Here is a 10261-nt window from a genome sequence, read left to right on the forward strand (position 1 = left end):
ATCAGCCTTGGAGGAGATTATGTTGAGAAATAAAAAAAAAATTCTTAAAAACGTTGTTTTTCTTGGTCAGGCCGGAAACTTATCAATCCACCCTCGTACTTAGATTATCTTTCACCTTTTATTTTAATAGCATGGATCACAGTTTCTACAAGGTGATTATAAAAAGATTCTCTTCGATGTTACCAATTTCAAGTATTTGGAATTGCAACATGTAAGAAATATCTTTCTACAAAAAACACAAAAGATTCAAAAACATTAGATTTTTGTGTAGACTGCAGTGTGTAGAAACCAATTATATTGTTAAATAGAGGAAATTAGGCGACACGTATTTTCCTTATCTAAGAAAAAAATAATGTAAGTTATGAGTATTTGTACTTTGAAGATTATTTCTAAAAGAACACACGTTTGTGCCTTAAATCTATAACTTGTGACCTAACTAAGATATTTAACTTTAACTTTCAAATTCTAGTAAGGTATATGTCGTCCTGTTTTTAAAGTCCGTCGGCAAATTGTAAAAAGCTTGAAATTTCGTAAAATTACATTCAAATTTTTTAAAGCATTTTTTGTAGAATGCTTTCAAGAAAAAATTCTTGTGACCACAAAAATGGTTTGACCCCCAATGAAACTTATAGGAAATCTTCAAAGTTTAAATAACAAAAATTTCACAGTTATTTTGCTCTCCCTTGAGTTTGAAAAATGTGTATCGCCTAATTTCCTGTAAAAAATAAGCTTTAATATTTGTTAAGCTGGCATTAAAAAATGTTTTCAAAATTTGAGAGTTTTTAGCTGATGCCAATGCATTAGATTTCGAAGAACAATATTTTAAAATCTTGAGAAAAAATGTAGAAGGTTTTTCAAATAGTTATATATTCGTGTTTTTTCAAGTAATTTTTTTCTAGTTTACTTAAACAATACTGAATTTCAAACAATACTTCGAATAATTCAGGGTTCTATACTACAAAGATTATACTAGAAAAAAATGACAAAAATAAGAAATTAATATTTATCTAATAATACAAATACATTAAAAAATAAATTTTTTAAATCAGTATTTTAACATTTTATTATTTGTCTATTTTTCAATCTTTGTTTTTCTTGATTTCTCAAGAAGTGTTTCTTTTAGTAGAAAGCGCAACGACGTTGAATAAATTCTGGAAAGCAACAAAAAAATTATATTAAAAACTAACTATCACTGCTTGTTGGAAAGTTGTTAAGAGAAGGCGCTTTCGTGAAATTTACGAGATATCCCTTGAAATATACATATGATACAAAAAGTTTCGAGTAATCATTGAAATCCCTCTTTTTACCTCAACACAGTCCATCCTCTTTATCGCCTCTTAATATTTCATAAATAATTTTATAGATTTGAGGACGTTGTCGGTTAAAAAATTGCTAAAAATTTAATCGAGAAACTAAACTCGGATGATAAATCATTTGTGTCCCCGAAATTTTAAAACATTTTTGTGTATCAAGCAAAAAAATTTTAAACCCCTTAAAAATGTATAATTTCTTATGCTTTTGAAGGGAATTCTGCTGACAAACATGTGTTAGAAAGAAATTGTTTAACCTCTTGCCGCCAATTATTTTGTGGCATCCTCTTCCGAATCGCGCTACTCAGAAACGAAGAGTGATTTAACAAAGGGCGCATACCTTTTAAATGCTCAGTATTTTTCTTTTAATTTTTAAAACCGCAGTCGAAAAAGGCTTAATTCTAGGGTATCAAATATGTGAATGTAGCAATTTTTTTTTTAATTATTTATAAAATCGAGGTAAATATTACCATTATTTATTTTCACTAATTTTTTAAGAGAACTGAAGTTGCACTTTAGACAAATTTATTTCAGGGTAAAATTGTTTATTTAACAATACTTATTTGGTAATAGCAATTCTGATCTAATCCTCATGCTGTAGAGCTCATTATAATCCCTGCAAGTTTTGTGCAAATCTTTTTGTTACGGTTTTATTTGAAAAATTGTATTTAAGAATTATACGATTTTCAATGTTAGATATAAATAATATTTTCTTTTCATAAGATTTTTTTAACGAAATCTTGCCAATGAGATTTTGAGGGAATAGCTCAAGGAATAAAATAAGCCCTGCAACATTATGAATAAATGAGAATTGCAACTTTTATCTAAACCCAACGATCTATTCATCCATCCATTCATTCATCCATCCATTTATCTGTTTCTGTCTATCAATTTTTTTAATTTTGTTCCTATATCCGTATATTTTTAAATATGCAAATATAGCTACTGTTTGGTAGAAGTGCCGCGTCAAGAAGTCCATTAACCCGCTTTTTTTATTCGAGATTCGGAAGGTGGCCATTGATGTAATTGGAGTCAACCATCGCGTCTATACTCTTATTGGTAAAGGGATTAAAAAATGCAAGATTCGGAAAAAGAATTTTGGAAAGCTCGTGAGTGGGAGAACTGGACGATTTTTTATAGCATGGTAATTCTTAAAAACGTATTGCAAAACTAGAACTCCATGAACTAGATCATACTGATAAATTACTACATGAATTCGTTGCTCGTTCCGAAATGCTTTATTCTAAGGTATCTATGACCTTTAATATGTATTTATTCTTACATTTAACAAGAAGTGTTTTAGATTGGGGACCACTCTGGTGTCATACTGCTTATGCTTTTGATTCAGGAAACGGGAACCTATTAAAAGTTATACACGCAGCAGAAGGTATACATCATCAAATATGTCGACAAATTAGCCTAAAGTTCAGCCATCTATCATTGAGAGATCACGTCGAACCTTTTGCTTCATTTACTCTTAAAAATTATTGTAATAAAATTGGGAAACAAATGGTTAAAAACACCCTTCAGACCAATGAGATAAGATATTTTGGTTCTGCATCCTCAGTAAATGCATCATGGTTAGAAAAATTAAATCTCACTGGTCAGAGTTTTTTGTTTAAGAAAATTGTTAAAAACGGTTGCTTGTACATGTCATCTGGGCAAAAATCTATGTGAAAAAGAGTAATGCAACTTTTCCTATTTTTAAACTAACTACGTTTCTTAGTATTGCAATTTTATATATAAAAATGTATAAATAACAATATTTAAAAGAAAATTTGTTTTGAACTATTCGCTAATATAAATTAATGTTTTGAAAGAATAACCTATTTCCAGCTCGTTATTATGCACATAATCCTTCAAATCAATTTTCGTTTAATTACTGCATATTTTACCAGGTTATATAAAACCTCACAGGAGTCTCTGGATTTTCGGAAACTTCCCGTCTTTTTTTTTTCTTAGACAAAGATTCGTCTTTTGAATTTGGAGAACAATGAAGACTTGTAAAATTTTGGCTGGTGTTGATAAATTCTTCAACGGCTACCATCAAAGCGAAAAAAAAACTGTTCAATTTCGTCTCACCTACCTGATGAGAGCGGCTCGTCTGCCTGACGTGGTTACGAAAAAAATAGAAGCCAGATAATATTGGAAACGTCTCGTAGCACTTGTTATTATTGCATTTTCTTTAATTGAAATAGCGTAAAAAATGTAAAACTTAGAAAATAGGAGTGAAGAGTGACTAAGCTTTCAGCTTAGATATTTTGTGATATAAATACTTGAATAGTCGATACTTAATAATCGATAATTAAAAAGTGTATTTAACTTCTGATGATAATTATAAGAGGTTCGTTTTCTTAGTGATTATAAAAAGGTAATTGGTCGAAGCACATGCGCCCTAGGGTTGTTGTCATTTTCATGCCTTCAATAATTACATTCCTTGAGTTTTGTTTCTAAGATTTGTTGGAATAATCAATGGCCTTTTTCAATTTTTGTAAATACAAAGTTAACGATTAAGTGATTTGTAAGTTAAAGGCACACCTAGAAAATCATTAAATGGTCTCTAATTAAAAATTGTGTTTTATTATTAATGTCTAATTGAAGAGGTTCCCAGTGAGGCTGCGTCCGAGGATCTTGTTCCTTTGGGTTTAAAATGCGTCATAATGCAATTTTCATTCAATTCTAATTTTGAAAACCACATTGTGTTATTTGAAAGGTTCTTCACAATTCTGTATACATATAGGTATATCTATAAAATAATTCAATGGCCCTTGAATGTCGGTTTAGATATTTTTCAATAGGAATAACGACTCTGAATTTGTTTTTGTAACATTTATAATGCGTTCCTTTCGTTCTATATGCTACCTGGTAGATACTTAAAATATTGTAACAACGAGTCAAAATAAATACTTCTAATAAATAGATCAACTTGTTTCACTTCTAGCGATAAACAGTGCCTGGAAATAATATTCTAATTAAATATTATATTAATTTCTTTTTTATTTATTCTAATAATTTATTATAGTATTAGCAAAATAATTTTCGTGATGCCGTAAACTACGTCTGAATCGACGTCGTAATCTACGTAGGTAACGACTTCGTAAACTACCCAGTGGGCGCAAAATTTGGCGACGTCTTTACGACATCGTTACGACACCTTTACGACATCTTTACGACATCATATGTCCATGTCGTTAAGTCGTCTTTATGATATCGTAAAGACATCGTCAGATCATACGGCATACTTACGATATCGTTAAGATACTGTAACCACATGAACATAGGATGTCGTCAAATTGTCGTAAAGATATCGTTAAGACGTCGGCAAATTTTGTGCCCACTGGGTACGTATAAACCGACGTCGTAAACTACGTATAGACCAACGTCGTAAACCACGTATGGAACGACGTCGGAACCTATGTCGTTTACTATCCCAATTTCCGAAACAGTTTCCTACGTTACTTCTTACGTGGTTTTCGACGTCGGCCCACACGTAGTTTATGACGTCGTTTCGTACGTAGTTTACGACGAGGTTTCAGACGTCGGAATTTTCAATAGGTCATGCTACTGTTCATCAGCGCTTGACTTGTCGTGCTAGTTTTCGTCAGGTTTTTGCGAGTGGTGTTAGTTTTCGCCAGCGCTCTATGGAGTGTGCTTTTCTTCGTGAGCTCTGAATAAACTGTGTTTGAACGGTGCTACTTTTCGTTGGCATTTTGAGAGTCGTGTTTATCTTCGCGAGAATCTGCGAGTAGTGCTAAGCTTCGGGAGTGCTCGAGAAGTGGTGATACTCTTCTTTAAGGAATTTTCCACCGTGCTACATTTCGCTAGGAACGTAGAGCGGTGTTTGTGCTCGTCAAGCGCTGAACGGTGCTAGTCGTCATATGGACCATCGATATTTTCTGTTTAAAAATTCAACTATTTGGCTGGAAATGAATGAACTTCATCACATTTGTCACAAATTGAGCTTTTCGGCTTTGTAAATTTGAAAAACTAGTTGAATTATTAAGCCAAAACGACGCAGTTGCAAACAAAAAGGATGATTTTTAAACAAAACAGTTGAATTTTCCACAAAATAATTACATTTTTAACACAAACGGTGAAATTTTAACAAATTAAATAAATGTTATACCAAACAAAGACAAATTTTCAACAAAACACGTGAAATTTTCACCAAATAGTAAAATTTTTAAGATAAAAATATCACTTTTATAACAACAAATAAGTAGTTGAATGATCCGTCAAGACTTTTTCAGTGTAATCTCATAATTCTCTTTGATTCATATACGAGTTACACTATACCTAAAAGTTAAACAAAATCGTTTATTTTACTGTTTATGTTTTGAGGTTAAGCATCGCGCCAAGCGCGACGTCTGTATAGTCCAAATTGGAGACACTTCTATACATTTATATAGAACGATAAGAAAGAAAATAGTATAGTCTTACCTGCAATTTTCGATTATCAGTCAGTATCCAAAAAAATCAATCAGCATTCGAAAAAAATTAATCACAATATTCACGAGAATCACAATAAAAGAATTCAAAATTTCAAAGAACAACAAGCGCGTTTTGCTACAATGAACTTTGACTGTATTCACAGACGGACTGTACAGTTTACACACACACACTCAAAAGATAGTGCAGCGGTGACAGTGGTATCATAACGCGGATATCTCTGGCACGCGCAGTAGTTATTCCTGTGTATTTTTAGGTTATGTAATGCCATGTTTTAATTTTAAAATACACAGAATCACTATAGAAAATGCAAAATATATCCGCGTTTTGACACAATTGCGCACTGGCGAAACTAACTGGTACATAAGTTGGGCGCGAAATTCAAAGTTGCATAGTTTAAAAAAGAAAATTATGGATTCCTTAAACAAAAAAGATATATTTTGCTGAATAGCTAGATTTCAATTTCCATGTTTTAACTTTTGAAAACCAAATTACATAAAAAGTATATCCAAGAAACATGACAAAATATAGACATAACTTGTAAACGATTATTAATTGACCAACAAATTTCAAAATGTCTGAAAACACACTTGTTCTAAACGTTCATTACGTTTATCATTAATTCCAAAAAATTTGGAGTTTTTATGATTTTTAGCGGAGGAAATTATTTAAGGAAATGGAAATTGTTTAAGTAATTTTAAAGTGCCTTGAATAAACATATTATTGATAAAGTTTATTTGCCGTTTCTATCATTCCACATAATACTGTTAGTGTATAGTTAACGTTAAAACCTTTATTAATGTATAAAATATTAATAATTTCTTAAGCATTTTAAAATCAGATAACATATAACTGAAAATGTTCCAGTTATCTAACATTCACAATTCAATGTTATTTTTAAGATTACTTTATGTAAATTGTTTATAATATACAGTAACAAAATCTTTTCTTGCCCGCACTTTCATCCCGACAAAACGATGCTTAATGGCCGGCATATCGTTCCCGACACACTGTGCGGGTAACGGTAGTGTTATCTGGGTACGTTGTCACCTCAAAAAAATATATACATATAGTAGACGTTCTCGCCTCATGTATAACGTTGTCGCCTCGAAATACTGAGGTGACAACGCTTTGCATATTATTGATTTAAATCCGTTTTAGATAGCCTCCTAGTGTATTTGGCGAAAAAACGTTCTGAGGTGACAAATTTCAGCATTTATCTGCAGTATCACCTACCTAGTTCGGGTATATATCATCGGCGCTAGTGTCGTCATACTTTCAATACGGCCTTCACGTTGACACCTCTATCATATATAAGCAAACCACGGGTATTCTGCAAACGTTCCCGCCTCGGCGATTTGGCAACACTGCATTCACTGGCAGTGAATCGGTCTGTGCCTTTCACCGGCCGATATTTGGCAACTAACAGATAGCAAGGTTCAATTCTAAATGTAAAAGCTTAAAAATGGTTCGATTTCTATCAAAATAAGTATTCATACGTTTTTGGCGCAGTTGAATTCGAATTTGGTTTTAGAATTTAAAAATTAAAAATGCCCGATACTGAAATTTGAAAATCATTGATTTTTCATGAAATTGTAAAAAATGCATTCTTTTGTTTAACATACATGGTTTTAATTACAAATTCGTCTATTGTTATATTTTTAGTTTGAAATTGAACTATTTATATGAAAACGCAACAGTTTTTTTAAAACTTCCTTTATTGTTCATTTTTTTGGTTTATTTTGCTTATTTTATTTTTATTTTTGATTTAAAGCTAAACTATTCATTTGAAAATGAAACTATTTTGTAAAAATCGTCTTTATGGTTCTAACATTAATCTTGGTCTTTAAAAACTCATCAATTTAGTTGAGGATGCAACTATTTTTCTTTAAATTCGTCATTTTTCATTGGATGCAAATGGTTGATAATTTTCTTTTTTTGTTAAAAACCTGTTTTTATAACTAAAAATTTTAATTTATTACACTTTTAGTTAAAAATATGTTGCTTATAAGTTAAAAATTAAAATATTTGGATGTAAATTAACTTTTTTGTTTAAAATTAAACCATTCATGAAAATATAACTATCTTGTTAAAAATTTGTTTATCGTTTGTGTATTATTTTCCTGAAAATGCATATTTTTTCTTAAAGTTAGAATATTAATTTGAAAGTGTAACTATTTCGTTGAAAATTCTTTTTTTTTTTACTATTTTTTATCCGCTAAAGTTCATTATTCCAATTTTGGTTCAAAAATTATCACTTCCAACGTTATGACTCAACTATTTATATTTAAATTAACATTTTTGTTTAAAATTTATATTGCTGGCTTAAAAATCAACTATTAATTTGAAACTATGTTGTTGGAAATTCTTTTGTTCTGATGAAAAATAATTTTTCCTTATATGTAAAGTTTTATATCACTTTTGGTTGAAAACATGTCGCTTAAGGGTTAAAAATTCAACATTATCGCCATAAATTAACTTCTTTCTCAACATTTATATTTTGTTTGAAAATGAAATTATTCATTTGAAAATGTACCAATTATGTTGGAACTTCTCTTACATTTTGAATTTTTTTTATAGCAAAGGTTTATTATTCCACTTTCGGTTGAAAATGTCTCCCTTGTAAGTTTATGATTCATCTATTTAATCATAAATTATGTTTTATGTTGAAAATGAGTCTTTTTGGTTATAACATTAATCTTGTGTTTGAAAGATTCATGATTTTGGTTAAAGGTTTAATCTACTTTGTCAAAAAATCGTACTTTTTTATTGAATGCAACTGGTTGATAATTCGATTTTTTGTCAAAACAAGTTTTTTAACTGAAATTGATTGATTCCGTTTTTGGTTAAATATTCATCAATTTTATTTAAAAATGTAACTATTTGGTCGTAAATTAACATTTTTCTTGAGCATCAATATCTAAGGTTACAAATTTAACTACTTATTTCAAACCTAACTTTTTTAAATTCTTTTGTTTTGTGGAAAAAGAATTTTTTTATCTAAAAAGTTTGATTCCACTTTCGGTTGAAAATTTCTCCCTTTTAAGTTTATGATACAACTATTTAATTATAAATTAAGTTTTTTGTTGAAAATTGGTCTTTTTGGTTATAAAATTAATCTTGATTTAAAAAAATTCACGATTTTGGTCAAGAATTTACCTATTTGGTGAGAAATTCGTCATTTTTTATTCAATGAAAGTTGTTGATAATCCGATTTTTTGTTGAAAAAATGTGTTTTAGCTGGTAATTATATTGTTGGTAAACAATTTTTTTTATCGGAAAAGTTTTATTTAATATTTGGTTAAAAGTGTGTCGCTTACAAGTTAAAAATTCAACTATTTGGATGTAAATTAACTTTTTTTTATAAAAAATTCATATTTTTGTTGCCCATGAATCATGCTTTATTTTTCAATTTCTTCAGAAAAAGCCAACGTATGTTTCGACCTTCTTGTAGTCCTTCTTTAAAGTAATGCATAATCTGAATTAAATAATTTAAACCGATTTAATAAACTGGCATAAAATTTTTCAAAACCGTCTAATGACAAATTTTGTAGGATTTTTTTTAATTTACATGTAGTGATATTAATTAAGTCATCCAAAACATTTGAATCTTTCATTATTTTCTAAGAGAAAAAAAACATAGTTTTAGAGTGAACCAACATCAGTTATTTTTTTATTATTGAAGGTGAAAATTTATAAATAAGCATAATTTAAAAAGTGTCCTTTAGAACATTAAAATTGAAACCTTAAAATTCAGAGCCTGAAATGATAAGTCTTTAAAAAATAAGGAATTTCCAACCAGTTGCCACCTAACATGGAAAAGTTCAATTTTCGGTTTAAAAAAGTGATTTTCATTCTAAAGTGAAAATATGTTCATTCAATTATAAATTTAGAAAAATTTCAAGTTAGTTTAAGAGATATATTTAGAAGTTTGGAAATATTTCCAAATAATTGAAAATTTGAAAAATATTCAAAAATTTGAAACCAAGTGTAGAATTTTGAAGATTTGAACACAAAATTAAAAATCTTTCCAAGCATTTTCAAAGGTTTTAGAAGAATAAGATTTTTCAATTAAATTTTCATAGGAAAACTAAAAATGACTTTTTTTTTAAATTAATTTAAAACATATCAAGAATTTTTTTGTAGGCATTTTTCTCATTTTGCGCGATTTTCGAAAAATTGTCAGAAAAATTCGAGCTTCGAGATAATAAAAAAATTTGCATGAGATTCCTGGAAAATTTTGTAACGATTTTTCAAAATAAATTTTTAAAAGAATATTACTAAAGAATTTGGAACACACTGTAAGGTATAAAGTAATGTTTCTCACTTAAAATTGATAAAAATGAAATAATTCTAAAAAATTATAAATTTTTTTATTGATTCTTCTTTTCCCCATTTTGGCTGAGATTTTTTTCATTGGAAAATTTGTAATGTGAAGAGTGGGGGTCTTATCAAGTAACATTCTTAATGTTAAGTGCAATAGAAAAAGATTCACGTGGGGG

General features: G+C 29.3%; 1 protein-coding gene across 2 annotated transcripts in view; it reads right to left on the bottom strand.

The window, feature by feature from the left end:
• Positions 1–3385, bottom strand: part of LOC117168154 — a 38074-nt gene extending 34689 nt beyond the window's left edge. The window contains exon 1 of one of the 2 annotated variants that reach the window (XM_033353582.1): positions 3226–3385. The gene's annotated coding sequence lies outside the window, so the exon portion shown is untranslated. Of the gene's footprint in view, positions 1–3205 lie in introns of both variants that reach the window. The other variant, XM_033353581.1, reaches the window with a different exon arrangement.
• Between the last annotated feature and the right edge of the window lie 6876 nt (positions 3386–10261).

This window comes from Belonocnema kinseyi, chromosome 2 (assembly GCF_010883055.1).
Source record: "Belonocnema kinseyi isolate 2016_QV_RU_SX_M_011 chromosome 2, B_treatae_v1, whole genome shotgun sequence".
Lineage (NCBI taxonomy): Eukaryota > Metazoa > Arthropoda > Insecta > Hymenoptera > Cynipidae > Belonocnema > Belonocnema kinseyi.